Source organism: Panthera onca, chromosome F2 (assembly GCF_046562875.1).
Source record: "Panthera onca isolate mPanOnc1 chromosome F2, mPanOnc1 haplotype 2, whole genome shotgun sequence".
Lineage (NCBI taxonomy): Eukaryota > Metazoa > Chordata > Mammalia > Carnivora > Felidae > Panthera > Panthera onca.
Window position 1 is genome coordinate 23,178,611 of NC_138356.1, and position 20,380 is coordinate 23,198,990.

The 20,380-nt window shown below is 42.2% G+C and overlaps 1 long non-coding RNA gene across 1 annotated transcript in view; it reads left to right on the plus strand.

The window, feature by feature from the left end:
- Positions 1-469: 469 nt before the first annotated feature.
- The window catches only part of LOC132664181 (uncharacterized), a 35,154-nt gene continuing 15,243 nt past the window's right edge, over positions 470-20,380 (plus strand). The window contains exon 1 of the long non-coding RNA XR_013553376.1: positions 470-659. This is a non-coding gene — a long non-coding RNA (uncharacterized LOC132664181). The remainder of the gene's footprint in view (positions 660-20,380) is intronic.

Below are 20,380 nucleotides of genomic sequence, written 5' to 3' on the forward strand. Positions count from 1 at the left end.
CAGAGTCTCTGGGGATGGTGTTTGGTGCTAGGTATTTATATAGCACAGCAAGGCTGACAGCCAATGGTTAATAGGTGACCAGTGAGAAACGTTCTGTATACACTGAGGCCAAACATGTTAGAGACCCTCCTCAGACAGAGTGGTTCTTAAACGTCAGGTGCATCAGAATCTCCTGGAAGACTTGTTCAAACACAGATTGCTGAGCCCCACCCCAAGAGTTTCTGATTCAGTGGGTCTGTGACCACCAGGCCCAACATTTGCATTTTTAACAAGTTCCAGGTGATGCTGATAATTGCTGATCTGGGACCACACCTTGGCAGCCATTGTTCTATCCTTCCCCAGCCAATCGGCTGAGGCCACGACCCTTCCCCAGCCAATCGGCTAAGGCCATGATCCCTAAAAAATCTTTGTGCTCTTGAAACCCGCTCTCTCTCCGGTATCTCACTGCTGCCACGGTGTAGGTAGACGATTGAGCTCAGCTAGCTCGAATAAAGGCTCTTTGCTTTTGCATCGGACTTGGCTCCCTGGTGGTCTTTGGGGATCACGAATTCTGGGCATAACAGAAGAAGCTCCTTTCCTGGAATTTACTTTGCTGTCTACAGGCGCCACATGCTGGGGAAGAAGTCGGAAGCTCTCTGAAGCACATTTCCAGTCAAATTGTATGTTTTATGTCTAATATTTATTAAATATTTTGCTATGTGTATGCCATTTCAAGCAAGTGAATCCTAACAATATTTGATAACTCACTCCACAATACATTTTTAACCTTTAAGTCTTAGAGACATAGGAAATCGAAACATTTAAACTCATATGCATATTTTTATCGTAGAAAATTATGATAGAGTGGTTAATAAAACTTCCAAGTGTAACAAGATGAGAGGGTGAAATTCAATGGGAGAGGTGGGGTGGAAATATAAGTTCAAGGAGGCAGAGGAACATCGCAAATTTCCCACCACGAAAGAAGTGTTTCCATGTATTGCAAATGGATGACAGTGGTCGAAAAATAACTATGGTGTTTGTAGTTCAGTGAATATATTCAGAAGGGTAATATGATAGTATTAAGTACCAATATTTATACTCCAATGGAAATGGCATTATTTGCATCAAATCATATCGATGATAAAAAAATTTTTTTAAGTTTGTTTATTTTAAGAGAGACAGAGAGAGCATGAGTGGGGGAGGGGCAGAGAGAGAGGGCGAGAAAGAGAATCCCAAGCGGGCTCCGCACTGTCAGCACAGAGCCCCACGTAGGTCTTGATCTCCCAACCGTGAGAACGTGACTTGAGCTGAAATCAAGAGTCCAACGCTTAACCAACTGTGCCACCCTGATAAAAAAATTTCTGATGTCGTTTTTTTTTAAAGCATGAGAGTTACAAAGTTTACAGCATTTTTTGTGGATGTGGGGGCATAAACAAATATTTTGAAAACCACTGCATTAAGCACCTGTGGCCTCATCTGAGGATGGGCCAAGTAGTGAAAAGTGTTTGTCTTAATGAACTATTTAGTGGGAGAGAGGAACTGTCAACAGAATAATACAGGTCAATCACTAATTTGGATATGAGACTTCATTTTAGACTCAACTAGATCTGACTTTTTAAAAGCCCAAAGTGACCCAAAAGTTGTAGGACAGAGTATTATTGACAGAGTATGCTTAAAGGCAACAATTGGATAAAAAGATTGAACTAGTTTGTATTTGTAATTAACCAAGTTCTGAGGGTTCAATAAACCACTTATGCCACATTCTCATTGGAAAAATCAGGACTTTTCCTTTATTCAGTTGAACTGTGAAAGGGCTGAAGAGAACCACAGTGGGTTGCCTGTAAATTCAGCCAGCCCAGCAGCCAGTGTGCACATTCCCAAGAAAGGGGGGCAGTAGAATAAATGCTTCTCTTACATCACAGAACCTTTGAGAAGGTATCTCAGTAGTGGGAGTCCCTGGGGTATCCTGAGGGAAGGGGGTTAGGGGTGCGAGAATGGTCCTGAAATATAGCTCTTAATGAGTTAGCTGGGATTTTTTTAAAAACTCATTCATACAGCCATGAATAAATATACTTATTCCTATAATGAGATAGGGTTAGTATAAATTTTATTCCTTATTTTATATGAGCACTGAGGAAATTGTTCAGGTAAATACGTGTATGAAATGGAAGATATTTCGTTACAACAAAGTCCCTCAACACTTTGAACTCCACTAGAGCGTTCTGTCATTAAAGATCACTTTTAATGAGTAGCTTACAGCTCAAAAATGTCATCCTTCAGTTTCATTGAAAGTAAACCTGTGGAAAACACCTGAGTTGAAAAATGTGTTACCTGATCCTTAGAACCACTCACCTTCTCCACACTAACACAAAGACAATCTGTCAAGTTGTCCCTTTGTTAGGCACCCCAGAGGTTTGTCGGACCCAGGACAGTGCAGAGTAGTCAGATTAGAGACGAATCTCTTTTTTCTGTACAATGGAAGAGGGACAATTATGAAAAGAGAGGTGGAAAATGAGCATCTTCCTGCTGCCAGGGTCCCCACTGGGCAAAGACATATTAAGAAGTGCACGTAGTAGTCCCCCCTCCTCTGCAGTTTGCTTTCTGCGGTTTCAGTTACCATGGTCAACCGCTGTCCAGAAGCAGACGATCCTCCCTCTGACGTATGGTCAGAAGGTCAATAGTAGCCTAACACTACATCACGATGCCTACATCATCCACCTCACTTCACCTCATCACACAGGCATTTTATCATCTCACGTTATCACAAGGGGTAGGGCGAGTACAGCACAATGAGACATTTTGAGAAAGAGAGACAACATTCACATAACTTTTATTGTAGCATATGTTACAGTTATTCCCTTTTATTATTAGTGTTGCTAATCTCCTACTGTGCCTAATTTATAAATTAAACTTAATCGTAAATGTGTGTGTATGGGAAAAAGCATAGTATATATTAAGGTTTGGTACTAACTTGTTTCGGTTATCCACTGTGGGTCTTGGAATGGATCCCTCCATGGATAAAGGGGGACTATTGTTTATAGACGTTGATGTTTAGGAACATGTTTTTCCTAAAGCTGTCTATGAGATGCATGTCTATGGGAAAGTTTTTGTGTACTCCAGGGTAAAGTGTTTGTGAGCTAATGAAAAATATATATTCCTGGCACAGAACTTCTGAAACTCTTGAATTTTCCTGGGTGATAGGAGTATCACCTAATGTGGTGACTCTGGGTGGACTTTAGGATGTCTTCTGAATGAGGGCTAGTCACAGGAAGGGCCAAGCCATGATTAGAAGTGTGGAATTTTTAGCCCCACGCCCATTGTCTTAAGGGAGAAGGGCCGAAAATGGAGTTAATGACTGATCATGCCTACATGATGAAGTCTCCATAAAATCCCCAAAGTATGGAGTTTGGTGAACTTCTTTGTTGGTGATCAAGTGGAGGTTCTGGGAGAGAGGCACGCTTGGACAGGACATTGAAGCTCTCTGCCCCTTCCCACATACCTCTGTATATCTCTTCCATTGGTATCCTTTATCACATTTTTGGGTAATAAACAGTATACATAAGTAAACTGTTTCCCTGACTTCTGAGACCTGCTCTAGCAAATTAGTTGATCCCAAGGAGGAGGTTATAGGAGCCTCCAATCTATAGTTGGTTGGTCGGAAGCACAGGTGACAGCTTGAGCCTGCACCTGGCATCTGAAGTGTGGGTGTGGAGGGGGGCAGCCTTGTTGGACCAAGACCTTACGCTGTGGAATCTGATGCTATCTCCAGGTAGAGTGTTAGAATTGAGTTAAATCAAAGGACACACTGCTGGTGTCCCAGAGACTTGCTCATTATGGGGGCAAACTCTACACACTTTATGACCAAAGTAGTAAAGGAGACACACAGGGAAGAAACACAGAGGTGGGAAACTGAGTTTTCCATTAGGGCTCCAGCTTGGGGACCACTGTGCAGGCCATCTTTCAGGCTCCACCATGTCTCCCACTTATCTGTCTTATCAGCTCTTGTTTTTGCCCCCTGGCACCTTCCCTGGCATCTGCCTGCTGCACAATCTCCTGGGTGGTCTCTTGGCTCCACAGTGCTGACTCCCCAAGAGTCAGTTCAATCCTTTTTCTCTTTACCAGCCAAGCATCTCAGAGCTCAGCCTGAGTCTAGTACAAACCAAACAAAAAAAATGGACATTTGTTTTAAGCATACTTGGTTAGCACCATATTAAAAGCTCAAAATTAAGTAAGGAGGTCATCTTGGGTACCTCAGCAAGGCTCCTTTTCCGTAAAGTTATCCAAAAAGAGAAGGAGAAGAGGTAAAGCACTATAGAAACAGTAGCTACTAGAATAATTATGGTAACAGGTATCAGTTACTGCTTTTGCTTACTTATTCTGTGGAGGGAAACTGGCATACATTAACTGAAACGTTCCTCATAATAAAGACATTCTGTGGCCAATTTTATCCTCATTTTATAGATGAAGAAACTAGGAATGTATCAGGCTAGACTGCCTGCCTTTCTACAACTAACTGGTAGAGCCTGAATCAAAACGCACACTGTTCTGATTCCCAAGTCCATGGTCTTAACCATTATGCCTCCTAGTAGCAAATGCATAAAAAGTAACCATTTATGGTTCACGTTAATACTAAGGATCGTTAAGAGGTAATGTTCCAAGAGCCATTGCCTTTTTATTGCCTTTACCTTCCTGTGTCCTTTACACCCGTGATCTTCCTCTTTTGGCTGCTCCCATTTTTCTTTAGGTGTACCAATGTTTTAAGTTTCTACAGGGCACCGGTGAGTATTGCCTCATTCCTCCCAGGGTTAAAAGGCTCAGTACATGCTGGTCTGGTGGGCAGGATATTCAGGGTTTGGATCCGTTTCTAATGTCACATTCCATTTCTGGACTCTTTTTTCCACTGAAGCCCACACAAAATAATTAATATCAAATAGTAAGACAAGTTCTTCAATAATTAACACCTGGAGAGAAGCCAGCCAACTGGCACCAAAGCCAGACTCCATGCAATTTGGTTTCACTGAGCTGCACAAATAATGAAGAAAAGAACATTTAGTCACCACTGGAGTATTTGGGCTTTAGTGGAGTAATAAAAGCTGGACGGCCACCAGAGATAGGAGATAGGAAATTGGAAGCCCCATGGAGTAACAATGTGGACAGAGGCAGCTAAACTGAAGTGACACATGAATTAGAGATGGGACGTAGCAGAAAATATCATGTGGCCCATGGACAGTGGAAGGCTTTATATGGTTAAAACCACAGATCTCACTGAGCTTTCCTAAGTTCTATGTTGGCAGTCAAAAGAGGCATTTGGATTAGCTGAACAATCGTTCCGAAACCCGTTCCGTTCCAGTAGTGCAGGCTTTACCACTGGGCTTAATGAAATGCATGGAAAATGAGTGGAAGTCCCACGTTCATGAACACCATCTGTTTATTACTGCCCAGCCTTGGTGCTTCAAATCGTCCCCCCGGCCCCCAAAACTAGTTACCCTTCTAGATTAAAGCACTCGCGATGCTATTATGACATGGAATTTAAGAGCATGTTACAAGATTACAACAAGAGAGCCAATCATTTTTCTCTCATCAAAAAAAAAAAAAAAAAAAAAAAAAGTCAGTAACCTAACTATCTGGCTAGCTTTCCCTCTTCTACCAAGCAAGGTTCAGGACCTGTGCATTACTAGGTAGTAGGGCACACCCACCCACCGGGGCAGGTACATTGCTAGCTCAGACCATCCATGCTGTGACCGAGCAAGAGGGACCACACGATCACGGTATTGCTCTACCATGGCAGGGAGAATGCAGTTTTACTTTGAAAAGCAATACAAAGTCCAGAGTTTATTACCAGTTTGTTTTGCCTTTTTCTCTTGCAAAGAAAGTAGTTCTGCGAAATTTTCTCAGGCTTATAGAAATATAGTAGAAAAGAAAATCTACCTTCCATTTCAATAAAGTATTCAGTGCCCTGAAAAATCACCCTCACTGGAACGTGAGTAATTCACTTCAGCTTTTTTTTAATTGTTAATTGATGTAACATAAAATTAACCATTTTAATATGAGCAGTTCAGCCATCAAAGCCAGACTCAGTGCAATTTGGTTTCATTGAGCTGGACAGATAGTGACGAAAAGGAACATTTAGTTACCACCAGAGTGTTTGAGGCTGCAGTAGGGTAATAAAACTTAGACAACAGTGGTATTTAGTACATTCTCAGTATTGTGCAACCAGTGCCTTTACCTAGTTCCAAAACATTTTCATAACCCCCAAAGGAGATCCCCTACTTACTAAGTAGTTACTCTGAATTCTCTCTGCCCCCCAGCCCCTGGCAACCACCAGTCTGTGTTCTGTCTCTATGGATTTACCTACTCTGGTTATTTCATATAAATGGAATCATATAGTGTGTGACTTTTTGCATCTGGCTTCTTTCACTTAGCATAATGTTTTCAAGTTTCATCCAGATTGTAGTATGTATCAGTAGTTCATTCCTTTTTAGGACTGAATAATATTCCATTGTGTGGATATACCATATTTTGTTTATCCATCCGTTGATAGACATTTGGGTTGTTTCTATCTTCTGGCTAGTGTGAGTAACACTGCTTTGAACATGGGTGTACTTGTATCTGTTTCAATACCTATTTTTAATTCTTTTGGGTATATTTCTAGGATTAGAATTATTAGGTCATATGGTAATTCTGTTTAACTTTTCGAGGAACTGTTAACGTGTTTTCCACAGAGAATGCAACATTTTACATATCACCATGACTCAATTTCTCCACATCCTCAAGAATACCTATTTTCTTCCTTCCTTCCTTCCTTCCTTCCTTCCTTTTTCTTTCTTTCTTTCTTTCTTTCTTTCTTTCTTTCTTTCCTTCCTTCCTTCCTTCTTTCTTTCTTTCTTTCTTTCTCATAGCCAATCTAGTGAATGTGAAGTGGTTTTCATTGTAGTTATGATTTACATTTCCCTAATGACCAATGATTTTGAACATCTTTTTATGTGCGTATTGGCCATTTGTATACCCTCCTCGGAAAAATGTCTGTTTAAGTTCTTTGCCCATATTTTAATTGGGTTGCTTGTGAGTAATTCACTTTAAAGAGTAATGTTTATGGCTTCACAAAACCATTCATAATTGGTATTTTCTAACTTTTTGGGGAAATAACAAAATCCTGACTCATTATATCTTTACCCTGACACTGTTCCAAGAGATGCTCTTCTGTGATCACAATCCCAGATAATAACTGCACTAACATTTGCTGAGTCCCTACTATGTGCTAGATATTGTCTTAAGTGCTTTTATTTTTTTTTAAGTTTATTTATTTATTTTGAGACAGAGCGTACATGCACGTGCAAGCAGGGGAGGGGCAGAGAGAGGTGAGAGAGAGAATCCCAAGCGAGCTCCACACCACCAGCATGGAGTCCTACATGGAGCTTGAACCCACAAACCATGAGATCATGACCTGAGCCAAAATCAAGAGTCAGATGCTCAACTGACTGAGCCACCCAGGTGCCTCTAAGTGATTTTACATGTATTAATTAGTCTAATCATCATAGCCCCATGAAATACATATCGTAGAAGAAAAAAACAAGACACAAAGGCAGTGGATAACTTGCTCCAAATCCTATGGCTACAAAGTGGAGGAACCAGAATTTAAACCCAATTCAGATAGACATTAGTAGAGGTAAAAGATTAGATTGAAGTAGTTCTCAACTTAAATTTTTGCCCCTTAATGGTCCCTAAAAAGTGGTTTTCAGGTTGGTTTATACTCCAGAGTTCTACAAAACTATCATAACAGGAAGATGAACTACCATGTGCAGAGCTAAACTTTCTCAAGAGAGAGACAACCATGAGAGTCTTAACATTTTATCTATGAAAATAGAAAAGATATTGACATGGGCACCTGGGTGGCTCAGTCGGTTAAGCGTCCAACTTCAGCTCAGGTCATGATCTCAAGTTTGTGAGTTGAGCTCCCACGTCAGGCTCTCTGCTGACAGTTCGGAGCCTGAAGCCTGCTTCAGATTCTCTCTCTCTCTCTCTCTCTCTCTCTCCCTCTCTCTCTCTCTCTCTCTGTCTCTGCCCCTCCCCCGCTAGTACTCTGTTTCTCTCTCTCTCAAAAATAAATAAAACATTAAAAAAAAAAAGGATATTGGGGCGCCTGGGTGGCTCAGTCGGTTAAGCGGCCAACTTCAGCTCAGGTCACGATCTCGCGGTCCGTGAGTTCGAGCCCCGCGTTGGGCTCTGGGCTGATGGCTCAGAGCCTGGAGCCTGCTTCTGATTCTGTGTCTCCCTCTCTCTCTGCCCCTCCCCCGTTCATGCTCTGTCTCTCTCTGTCTCAAAAATAAATAAAACATTAAAAAATAAAATTAAATTAAATTAAAAAAAAAAAAAAAAGGATGTTGACAAAAAATAAGCACCCATGGGGTAAAATGGACAACTTTCAGCAAAACACTGTATGAATATCCACTAATGAGTGGGATCGATGAGGGAGGACAGGCAGAATAGGAACGCAGCTTTGGGAGTAAGTAAAGTCCTCGGTAAGACTGAGGGCTCAATAAAGAGAACCCATGGACTGGTCACTCTCTTGTCATCAGGAACACAAGTGAACAAGCTGGAAGACTCACAGATGCATCATCACATGCCCCTTAATGCAAACTGGTGTTTCATACCAAAATTTGCTCATCAAGGAACTAAAAAAAAAAAAAGCTCAGTGGCATGTTCTGTGTTTTAACACAGAAGAAAAAAGCCAGGCTAATTACACTGAGTAAGGTTGGTCTTTTCTCTGTCTTATGTTTTTTTTCTTTTTTTTCTGTTGTTGTTGTTTTTATTTGTTTGTAACTGGATTCATTAAGCATAACATCCTATGCTTAATGAATATGTCACTGCACATATTTCTTCTTGAAAATATGCTAAGTACTCTTTGAAGATATTGTTGCCTCAATGAAATGCATTAATAAACCTAAAAATGTTAATATGTTTTAATATAAGTGAGTCATGAACATGAGCTACACCTCATTTCCCCACAGCCTTCATGTCTCCACCCACTTCCCTCCCTTTATTTACTTCCTATTCCTTTCTTTTAAGTCTTTTTCCCTCATTAAAAATGACCTATAACTTTACAGCAAGAACTGAAGTCTATAAGAAACTGTTATAAACCGGAGAGCTAAATGCCAGAACAGAAGGGAGGAGTTTGGAAAACAAAAGCAACTTGAAACAAAGTGGAGAGCAAAACTGGCAAAGAATGAGTTGAGAGCAAACTGCCCAAGGGCATGGATCTGATTGTGTGTTTCACGTCTGATAGTAAATGGATTTTGCAAATAGCCAATCATCTAATGTATAGGTATTAATTTTTGAAATATCAGTAGACCGAGAATAAGCTGATGTTTGGTCAAGATAAATACCAGAGACGACTATGACATTGGCCACGGCCTTTATGCAAATGCAGTTCAGAAAAGGCGCAGACAACAGTGAATGTTTCCTAGTCGTTAATGAAATTGCCTGTTACTCCACTAGGCATGTTATCAAGTGATGCTCTTTTCAGAATCTGTTTCATGGATGGTTGAGTGGATGTGGTCATGGGAAAGTGGCTGGAGGAAGAGAGATTGCTAGACAGAGTTAAGAAAGATGTCCCTGTGGAGTAGGGTTTGGAAAAGGATCTGTAAGGAAAAGACAGGGTGACCAGGCAGGAAGGATGTGGGAGGCTCTTTCAGCTGGGGTTAGGGGTGGGGAACAGAGACATCCTGAGGAACAAGAGAGAGGTCAAGAGTGTGTCTGCTTGGGAAAAATGTGAAAAGGGGCCCGGCGAGGTGAGTGGGATAAGAACGTCACAATGTCACTGCACAAATGCAGAGAGAGGGGCTGACTTGTGGCTGGGTCAGAAAGCCTGGAGAGGGAGATTATTCCAGAAGCAGGATTTTGGTCTCAAAAAACCAAAAGCATTGAGTTGCTAAGAGTGTGAGTAAAAGCCACATTGGCAAGGTCTGTCCTTCCAAGCAGGTTTTTGTTTTGCTTCAGCAGATGTTGGAAATCTTTAATGCAACATTGACCTACACAGGCTGAGAGTCATGTCCATCTCCATGATTTATGTGGTTGGCAACAAGAAGACTAAAGACCAATGTGTAAAGTGGTGGTTCTCTACCGGGGGCAATTTGGCAATGTCTGCAAACACTGTTGGTCATCAAGATTGTGTTGGGGAGGTGGTGGTCCTCGCATCTAGTGGGTAGATGACAGGGATGCTCCTGACCACCCTACGAGACTCAGGACAGCCCCACCACAAAGAATTATCCAGTACAAAATGCCAGTAGTACCAAGGTTGAGAAGCTCTGGCATAGACTCACCCATCATTTTCCTTCTCTTATGCTTCATGCCCAGGAGACACACACACAGTGAATTCTGGAATGCGAGTCTGTGTCCTGGGTGTCAAGATTTGGACTGTCATCTGGAGACTAGCGAGTGACTGAATAGTGACAATAATAACAGCTACCAATTTTGAGTGTCATGTGCTGGGTACCATCCTTTATTAATCTCTCATTAATCCCTATAGCAGCCCTGCAGGTCAGGTGCTCTCAGTTCAGTTCCACAGAGGGAGACGCTGAGACTCCGTCAGAAAACTTAGGCAGGATCACACAGCACTTAGGATTTGGAAGCCAGTTCTATAGATCCGAAAGTCATGTTTTTTCGGTGAGACTCTTTCAACATCCCCTGTGATGCCAGAGTCATTTTGATTTGGAAAATTTTGCAGTGGAGAAAAAAGGGTCATTAAACTCTCAAGCTATTTGCTTTAACCAATGACATTTTGGTCCATTGCAGACTCTTCTTTGATTGCCTGGGTGAGGCTGAAGCCTAACAAGGCTCAGAAATATCTGTTGTTTTAGGGTTTGGGGAAGTAATGAAAATAAGGTGGCTTTCAGTTAGTCTGACTTTGCCCCTCTCCTGTACCCCTACATTTCATCTGATACACACACACACACACACACACACACACACATGTGTGTGTATCACCTTTTTTCTTCCTGCCTGCCTTCCTTCCCTCCCTTCCCTTTCCTTCCTTCCTTCCTTCCTTCCTTCCTTCCCTTCCTTCCCTTCCCTTTCCATCCTTCCCTTCTCTCCTCCCTCCCTCCCTTCCTTCCTTCTGTCCTTCCTTCCATCCTTCCTCGCCTTCCCTTCCCTTCCCTTCCCTTCCCTTCCTGCCTTCCCTTCCCTTCCTTCCCCTCCCTTCCCTTCCCTTTCCTTCCTTCCTTTCTTCATTATTCCTACCTTCCTTCCTCCCTCCCTCCCTCCCTTTCTTTCTTTCTTTCTTTCTTGGACAGTGGACAGCCTACAATTCTTTTCATACATAAGTGTTCTATCTTAATTACTTCTGCCCCTTGTTGTGCTATCTCGGCCCAGGTACATTATTAATTATTAGCCCAATGCCATGCCCTCAGCAAGCCTATCATAAATGTTAGCTGTGATGACAATTATTTCTTCATCTTGGTTCTTGTCACACTGTGGGGCTATCTTGTCCATTTACCTGTCTCCTCCCTAAGAGTGGGACCCTCTTGAGAGGCAGAGACTGTCCCTTTCTTATCTTTGCAATACAGCTCCTCACACATGGCTGACACTCAATAAATGCTTATCGAATGGCTTTTCAATTGGAAAGTAGGCACCAAACACAAGGTTAATGATCCAGGAGGCCGGGTCTTGGTGCTTTCATTCAGCACTTCTTAAATTTCAAAACAATAACTGAAATGTTAAAAAAAAAACAAAAGTTTTAATGTGCATCCTTGTGAACTAGAATTTTTAAATAAAAGTTAATTTAAAATCCAATAAAGAAGAGGAGAGAAAGTAGAGAAAGAAGCAAGGTGTGGTTCTAACTCTCCTATCACCTCATTTTTTTCTAAAAGAAGTATATGATTAGATCTTGGAGTTAGGAAACCAACAAATGTGTCCTTGAGTCAGAAAGTAGGGCTTTTCTTTTCTTTTTTTTCTTTTCTTTTTTTTTTTTTTTTTTTTTTTTTGCATTGATTTGTACAGTGCCAATTACAGAAAATGGTTTTTGTAGTTCTTGGCTTGATGATCACTCTGGAAAATGATTTTGGAATGTTAGTGATTGCAAGAGATTGTTTATTCCACTACTTTCACTCTGATCAAGCCCACGTCTTTCTCTAAAGTATGTCTTATTTTTAGTTTATAAATCAAACGGATTGTAGAGATGGAATGCAGCACAAAATGCACTCACCAACAAAAATTCAGCTTGATTCTGCAGTCCTTACACAGCAGGAACAAAAGTGTAGCCAGTAAGACTTGTCTCTACCTGAAACTTTGGGCCCTTTTTGAGAATTGTAACGTGCTAGTATAAGAAAATCAGAAATCTACCTTTAAAGAAAATTTGATTATTTGAAGAAATATGTAGCAGGAGAGACAAAAACCAACACTTAATTCTTACTCATTCCAAACTTCCGAGACCACAAATTTCAAATATTTAGAGTCCGCTGAAGATATATAAATATTTTAAATGAGCATAAAAATGAGAACAAGCAGAAGAAAACAATTCACAAACATGTGATCACTTCCATATCTAAAGAGAAAGCACGTGCCCTTGTGAACCATGTGTCCTCTCTGCCCAGTCCCTCACCTGAGAGGTGAACAAGTTGAACCACGTGTTTTCAAGTTCCTTCCTGGGCTCTCCTCCATGATTCTCTACTTCTCACTCCCAAGTCTATGAGCCCCCTCATACATCATCCATATTTTACATAATGCCAATTCCACAGCCATTTGGAGGAGGTTTTTGTTTTTGTTTTTAATGTTTTTTAATTTATTTTTGAGACAGAGACAGAGCATGAGCAGGGGAGAAGCAGAGAGAGAGGGGGACACAGAATCTGAAGCAGGCTCCAGGCTCTGAGCTGTCAGCACAGAGCCTGACACGGGGCTCGAATTCACGAACTGTTAGATCATGACCTGAGCCAAAGTCGGACGCTTAACCAACTGAGCCACACAGGCACCCCTGGAGGAGATTTATTCTAGACACAAGTCCAGTGAGAATCTCCAGTTGGCTTGATAGTGGAACCAGCTTCCAGGGGAAGTCAGGTTATTCAGAGAAGGAGCCCTGTGTACTTGACCGCTGATGAGCTGCCCCTAGATACATTATAGAAAACCATCTTGTGTCTTTGCTGGTGGCATCCTGGTGCCTACAAATCCCCTGCTCCTTGTCCCCCTACTAGAGGCCCCAGCCACTGGGGACCTTCAGTTGCCCATGCCCGTCCCCACTTTCTCACATTGACCCTCAGGCTCACCACTGCAGGCTGGTTTCCTTGCCTTGGTGAATCTCATTCAGATACATACCTTAAAGCCTATTGTGCACATTTCATATGAGCGCTTGTGACTATTCCTTAGAAAGTTTTTATGTCTATTAGCTCATTGGCTATTTGGAAATGGCAATATTCAGCCATGATCACAGAACATCTGGTTTCTAAACATAGCCCTACTATTAAAAAGAAGAAGAAACCTGTGTGGTTCACTTTACCTTAATTTACTCATCTGGAAAAAATGAGAAATAGCCACAGCCTTTGCTCCCTCAATCAGGTACTCTATGGATAAAATGAGATATATACGTAAAAGAGGTCTGAAAGGTTTTGGTAGGGCTGATGTCAGTATAAAGTAATATTCCACGTGAAATTAATGTTAGAACAATCCCCAAGAAATATTTTTAAATGTGTGTGATGCCTCTTTATGTCAGGTGCCTGATAAATTACAGCTTTCAGATCTAAGTTAATAGAGCGGTGGGAAAGAGTCCTCCCTCTCCCCACGCCTCCCACCGCCTCTTTTCTCCTTGCTTGAAACATCTGGTGGCCCTTTGTAGTTCTGGATGATTTGATTTGGAATTCATTAGTAATAATTGATGTGCTTTCTGGAATTTGTTTAAACAGTTAATCGTGTGGTGAGTAAGCCAAAAAGAATTGTTCGAATGGAGCCTGCCCACCTGGTAGAAGTGAGATGGGCAAGTACTGAATGCTTGGTGCCTGAGGCTCTAGAAAGCTCCCTGGAGCCCTGCCCCATACCCTACCTGGGTGTCAGGGAGGTTGTCCATCATGAGGAAAGTTTGGTGTCTTTGTAGTATTTTTAAGAGCTCCCTTTTGGCAGAGTGATGAGGAGAACAGTCAAAGACATTTTGACTTTTTTTTTCTTTAAAGTTTGTTTATTTTGAGAGAGAGAGAGAGAGAGTGAGCAAGAGAACATGTACACACTAGTGGAGAAGGGGCAGAGGGAGAGAGAGAGAGAATTCCAGGCAGGCTCTGTTAGTGTGTTAGGCCCACTGTTAGTGTGGAGTCCAACTCGGGGCTGGAATTCAGGAGCCGTGAGGTCATGACCTAAGCCAAAATCAAGAGCCAGATGCTCAACTGACTGAACCACCCAGAACCCCCCCACCCCCTTTTTTTTTTTTTCGAAGGCATTTGAACTTTAATGACTGTAGGTGATGGGGCCACACTAATACATAGAGCTAGGAATTAGCATTTGAAAAGATAAAAATCTGGAAATCTGGAGGAAAGTAGTGTCTACAAGGCAACCCAGCGCAGAGTGGGGAGGATTACTGAAAGGCAACTCTGGGGAAAAGCTCATCAACGTTTTCTGGGTCTGGGACCTACACGAGAATCTGATGAAAGCTATTGACAGACGTGTGCCACACACGCACGATGTGTACGGATGTGTCTGTGTGGGTATTTGTGTGCAAGGCCATTTGGGTTTATAGACGTCCTGAGGCACATTTCAAGGACCCAAGTCAAGAGACCCTGGAAAGTGTGATGGTAAAATAACAAATACCATGTCAGTTTTGAATCTGTCCACTATAAGTAATGGAAAACCAATCTCTTTTTTTTTATAAGCCAAATTTAAAAATTATTAGAGTAATGGGCATAAAATTACTCTGTCAAATTGTTGTAAAGTTTCAAAATGTGTACTCTCAACTTCTGTACCGTCTTGTCAAGGATCAGTAACACACTCAGCTGGCATGGGTCCATGAGCCGCCCTGTGTTGCCAGCCCTGAACAAGATCACAACTTGCTTATTCAGGGACATCATTCCAGAAATTCTCCCTTCTCTCTATTGAATTGTCTGTTTCTCCCTGTTTACTAGGTAGCTATCACAAACATTCATGCATACTGATTTTTTTAAAATAACTTTTTAATGTTTATTTATGACAGAGAGAGAGAGCAAGTGGGAGAGGAAGTGGGGGAGGTGCTGAGAGAGAGGGGGACAAAAGATCCAAACTGGGCTCTGCACTGACAGCTGAGAGTGCAATGCGGGGCTCAAACTCGAAAACCAAGAGATCATGACCAGAGCCAAAGTCTGCCGCTTAACTGACTGAGCCGCCCAGGCGTTCCTCGCGTATACTTAGCAGAAAACTCAGTTCAAACTGACTTAATCATGAAGGGAATTAATTGATACTATGTTTGTACAAAAATCTGTTGAAATATTTTAAAGGTTTTTTTTTTTTAATTTTTTAATGTTTATTTATTTTTAAGAGAAAGAGACAGAGCACCAGCGGGGGAGGGGCAGACAGAGAGGGAGACACAGAATCTGAAGCAGGCTCCAGGCTCGGAGCTGTCAGCATGGAATCAATGCAGGGCTCGAACACACGAACCATGAGATCATGACCTGAGCCGAAGTCAGACACTTAACCAACTGAGCCACCAAGGCGCCTCTTAAAGGCTATTTTTTCCCTAAATAGTTCAGCATACTTTTCTAATGCTAATACCACACTTGAGAAAATGTAATGATAATTCCTTAATAGCATCTAATATTCTAATTTTCCCCAATCATTCCCCCAATGTTTGTTTACAGTTGGTTGTTTTCATCAGGCTCCAAATTACGTCCACATGTTGCATTGTTTGCTCTATTTCCCTAGACTCTTACAATCCTCAACAGCCTCTTCCCTGTTAATACACACATGCTCATTTTCCCCCATGCCATTGACATGTTGAAAAGATGGCTCAGGTACATTGTAGAAGTTTCTACATTCTGGATTTCTCTCCTGGCTTCTTTATGATGTTGTTTAACCAGCTCTTCTGTCCTTTGTGTATCCTATAAACTGCTAAATTAGATCTAGAGTCTTGATTAAATTTGGGTTCAAACTTTTTGATAAGATATTTGATAATGATGCAATGTATTCATAATGCATGATGTTGGGGGCATAATGTCTTCTTCTCTCACTTCTAGTGAGATGAAAATTGGTCAGTGGGTTCAGTTGATGACAACTTTATCCCTCCTTTGTAAAGATACCCCTCCCCATTAGTGATCAACAAATCTTGGGTGAGTTGATACAAAGTGCTATTAAGTATCAAAGAAGGTTACCTCTGCAAAAACTGGATAAAGCTTGAGTTTGTGTAACTTCTTAGGTGAATGCTGTTTCTTTTAACTTCCCTTCCAAAACACATGTAATATTTCCGCTCAGTTTCCAGCCTCCAGCCCCCAGGAAGTATGATCAATATAGAAATTCCTAGACAAGCCTGGGTACTTTTTGCTTTAGTGTGAATTAAGTTTCTGCAGTGTGCTACACTGTTATCCGCTCCTAGTTCTCCTCCTCCAGAGCACAGAACCTGGCAAATTTTGAAAAGATTGATGACACTGAATATTTGGTAATATGTTTTCCACAAAGCAGTGATAGTTGTTAGAAGTCAAATATTTTTCAAGTTTTCATTATATTTCCCTTTTATATCTTTCTTTTTTCTTCACCTGTAGAACCTCCTGGGTTGTTTTTTTTTTTTTTTTCCTTTAGCTTACAACCAAACATTGTCAACATGGGAAGCCATTCATTAAGCTATATATGCTCCCCCAGAGCTTATAAATTGATAGATGATATCATGGAAAGTCTTGAAAGACCCAAGTGTTGATCCTTTTTACTACATACATTGGGCAGAGGCAATTTATGTCTTACTGGTATTCACTCCATTTGTAGTAGTTAACTTTCTTTTGGAATTCTAAAAACATGCCCTATCATTTTTTGCAGTAACATACAACAGTAGAAGAGTCGTTACAGATTACGGTTTCCAATTGTGTTATTGAAATAGGATGTCAGTAAATAAAATAAAAATCTTGGAACTATATTAAAGACAACTAATAGTACCATTTATAAACCTCTGATAAACAAATTTACCATAAATCTTTACGAAATGTCCTTTCAGATGCAGAAATTCACATTTTTGAGGTTTTCTAAGTACATAAGAATTCTAGGATTTTATGGTTTTGAAGCATCGTAAAGTCATGGAGTCTAGCCATGCATCTTATCCGTGACTCTCAGGTTCCACCAAATAAAGTGTCAAGCACTCTGTGCTCTGGCCTCTCCCAGGAGCAGAGCATCCCCCTGCTTCTTAAGTACCTGCAATGCACCAGCTATTGGGCGGGGGGCTGGATGACCTCCAGAGGGAACGTTGTGGGTAGAGAGAATAGGAAGAGTACAGATGAGGAAGAAGAGATCCTTGAACAAAGTGAGATGATGCTAAAAGTCAAAACACAGTGCATCCCGGGATACCCGACAGGCATTCTACTTAGCCATTCCCTCCTGCCCCACCCCCAACCTGGCCATAGAGACGCCTGTTACAGCACACATACATAGTTGGTCTTCTGTCTCCATTTATGTTCTGAAAAATATCATTTCACCACTCAAGTAGTGTTACATTGACCCACATTTCCCGTGGAAAGGTCTGAGGATCTAAATCCTGTAGTAGTCAAGTCAGAATGGGCAGGGTTGTTTTCCCAGTTTCTGTTCTCTTGCGGCTCCATCCGGTGTGACTGAGAATAACTCTGGGGACTCTGTGGGACTCCTGAGAGCCAAGAGATGGCCTGCATGTCCATGTCATTTTCTAGCCCACCCTGGCCCCACTATACCCTTGAACATGGCCGGTGGGCAGCGCCACCTCACCTGCAGACATGCCCGTCTCAGATCCTGTCAGCCAGGGGACAAGAGGGTGGAGGGGAGTGACTCTGAGCCAAGCTACTCTCACAAGGGGATGGGAAGGAGATGACAACTGCTATCTATAATGCCAACCACTCTGGGACACCCTATACCTCTCTCGGGCTTGGGATGATGTTTCTGTCCCAAGGGAACAAGACTATTATTCTTGTGCACTGGCATGGAAGGTTATGGCTCCCAACTGTGCTTTAGGGCTTTCAGGGTCTCTTCCCTTTCTTCTTTGTCTCTTTTTTCTTCTTTTCCTTAACCTTCCCATTTTTTTTTTTTTTTATTCCCTTCCCTCCTTTACTCCTTTTGTCCCTTCTTGCTTCCTCTCTCTGTTGGTCTCTCTCTCTCTCTCTCTCTCTCTCTGGCTATGTGTCCGCTGCAGATGGGCGAGCATTCTGGGCATTGATGTAGAGACTGAGATAAAAGTCTTGCAGCAGCATGAGGAGGACAGAACAGGGGGCTAGGGTTCAGGAAACCTGGATTCTCTTCTTGGCTTTGTCATATTATTTGTGACAGGATAAGATGAAAGATGTAAATGTGCTTTGAAAATTAATACAGAGCACAATTGTCTATTCTTCCTGAGCTACTGCTCTCACGGGGAGGCTGGGGATGCCCAAGGACAATAAGAAATCTGTTCAATCACCCGTTGCTGTGCCTGGCAGTGGGTCAGAGGCTCCATTCAGCATATAGCACTATTTTTGAGTTTAAAAAGGCCCACTTATGGCAAGAAACCCTGAAGAATTTGTGCAATACCAGACATGCAGTGAAACATGAGAATATAGTAATTCCTGAGCTCGGTTTAAAATCAAGATCAATGTTGTCATTCTGAAGTCACTGTTCCATTTAGCTCCATGCCAAGGATTACTGCCATGCTGAGTGATGGGGCCCCTGGATCCAGCTCTGTACCATGAAAAGCATAACACAGACAGATGTTGTTATCTCTAATTACACTCTTGAATGCGCCACTACTGATCTCTCCGATCTGGGCCTGTCCCCAAACACATGCCGCAGGGCATACAAGTGACTTTTTACAAACTGCTGTGCGCATGCTCAGAGTGATAATTGCTTCATGACACCAACGCTTTTTCAAGCCTTCGTTTCACTTCTGGGTTTCTCAACCCAAAGGATACAAAGGATGGTCAAATAAATCAAATGGGCCACTTTAGAAGCTGAATGGCCGGGTGCAGTTGAGGGCTCCGATGAAAGAAAGCAGGGGTTCTAAGTATGGTTTCCATCCAGCTGCACCAGCATCTCCTGGGAACTGGATGGAAATGCAGATTCTCAGGCCCCACTCAAGACCTACTGAGTCAGAAACTAGGGGACGAGGCCCAAGAATCTGTATTTTATATTTTTAAGCTTATTTATTTTGAGAGAGACAGGGAGCGTAAACAGGGGCGGGGCAAAGAGAGAAAGAGAGGGAGAGAGAGAGAGAGAGAGAGAGAGAGAATCCCAAGCAGGTTCTGTGTATGGTCAGCACACAGAGCCCGATGCGGAGCTCAAACTCACACAACCGTGAGATCATGACCTGACCTGAAATCAAAAGGTGGTTGCTTAACTGACTGAGCTACCCAGGTGCCCCAAGAATCTGTGTTTTAGTAAGCCTTCCAGGGGTCCTGATGCTACTGAATGTATCCTTTTCCCACTGCTCGTAACAAATTACCACAAACTCAGAGGCTCAAAGCAACACTAATGTCTTATCTTGAAGTTCTACAGGTCAGAAGTCTGGCTCCCGTTTCAGGCTGAAATTAAAGGGTTGTGAGGGCTCATTCTTCTCCGGAGGTCCTGAGGGAGGATTGTTCCCTTGCCTGTCCCTGTGTCTACAGGCTACCTGCATCCCTTGGCTTGGGGTCCTTCCCTCCATTTCTAAAGCCAGGAATGTGAGTCCTGTCCTTTTCATTCTCATGTTCTCTAACCCGTCTTCCACTTTGAAAGACTCGTGGTTATATTAAGCCTACCCAAATAATTTCTCATCTCATCTCGAAGTCAGCTATTTAACCACCTAGGTTGCATCCAGGCCTGTTGCCACACCGCATGACATATTCACGGGTTCCAGGGATGTCCAAGGTGTGGACAATGTATGTAGGGGCGGGTGATTCTCCCCACTGCAGTCCGTCCTCCAGCCCCCAGGGTTCCATGTCTGCCCCACATGCAGAATGCACTCACCCCACCCAGGTCCCCAGAGCCTCAGTGCACGACAACATTAACTCAAAGTCCAAAATCTCACTTAAATCTCATCAGCTCAAAAGTTCCCAGTCTCGTTATCTAAATCATCCAATTAAGATACGGGTGAGCCTCTGGGTGTTATCCATCCTGGGGCACAATTCCTCTGTACTTGCAGACCTGTGAAACTAAACATACAACGGTAGGGGAGGCATAGGATAATAGTTATAGACAGTTTTACTCAAAAAAAAAAGGAGAAAAGGGAATCACTGATCTCAAGCAATTTCAAAAGCCAGTTGGGCAAACTCCACTTGGTTTCAGGACC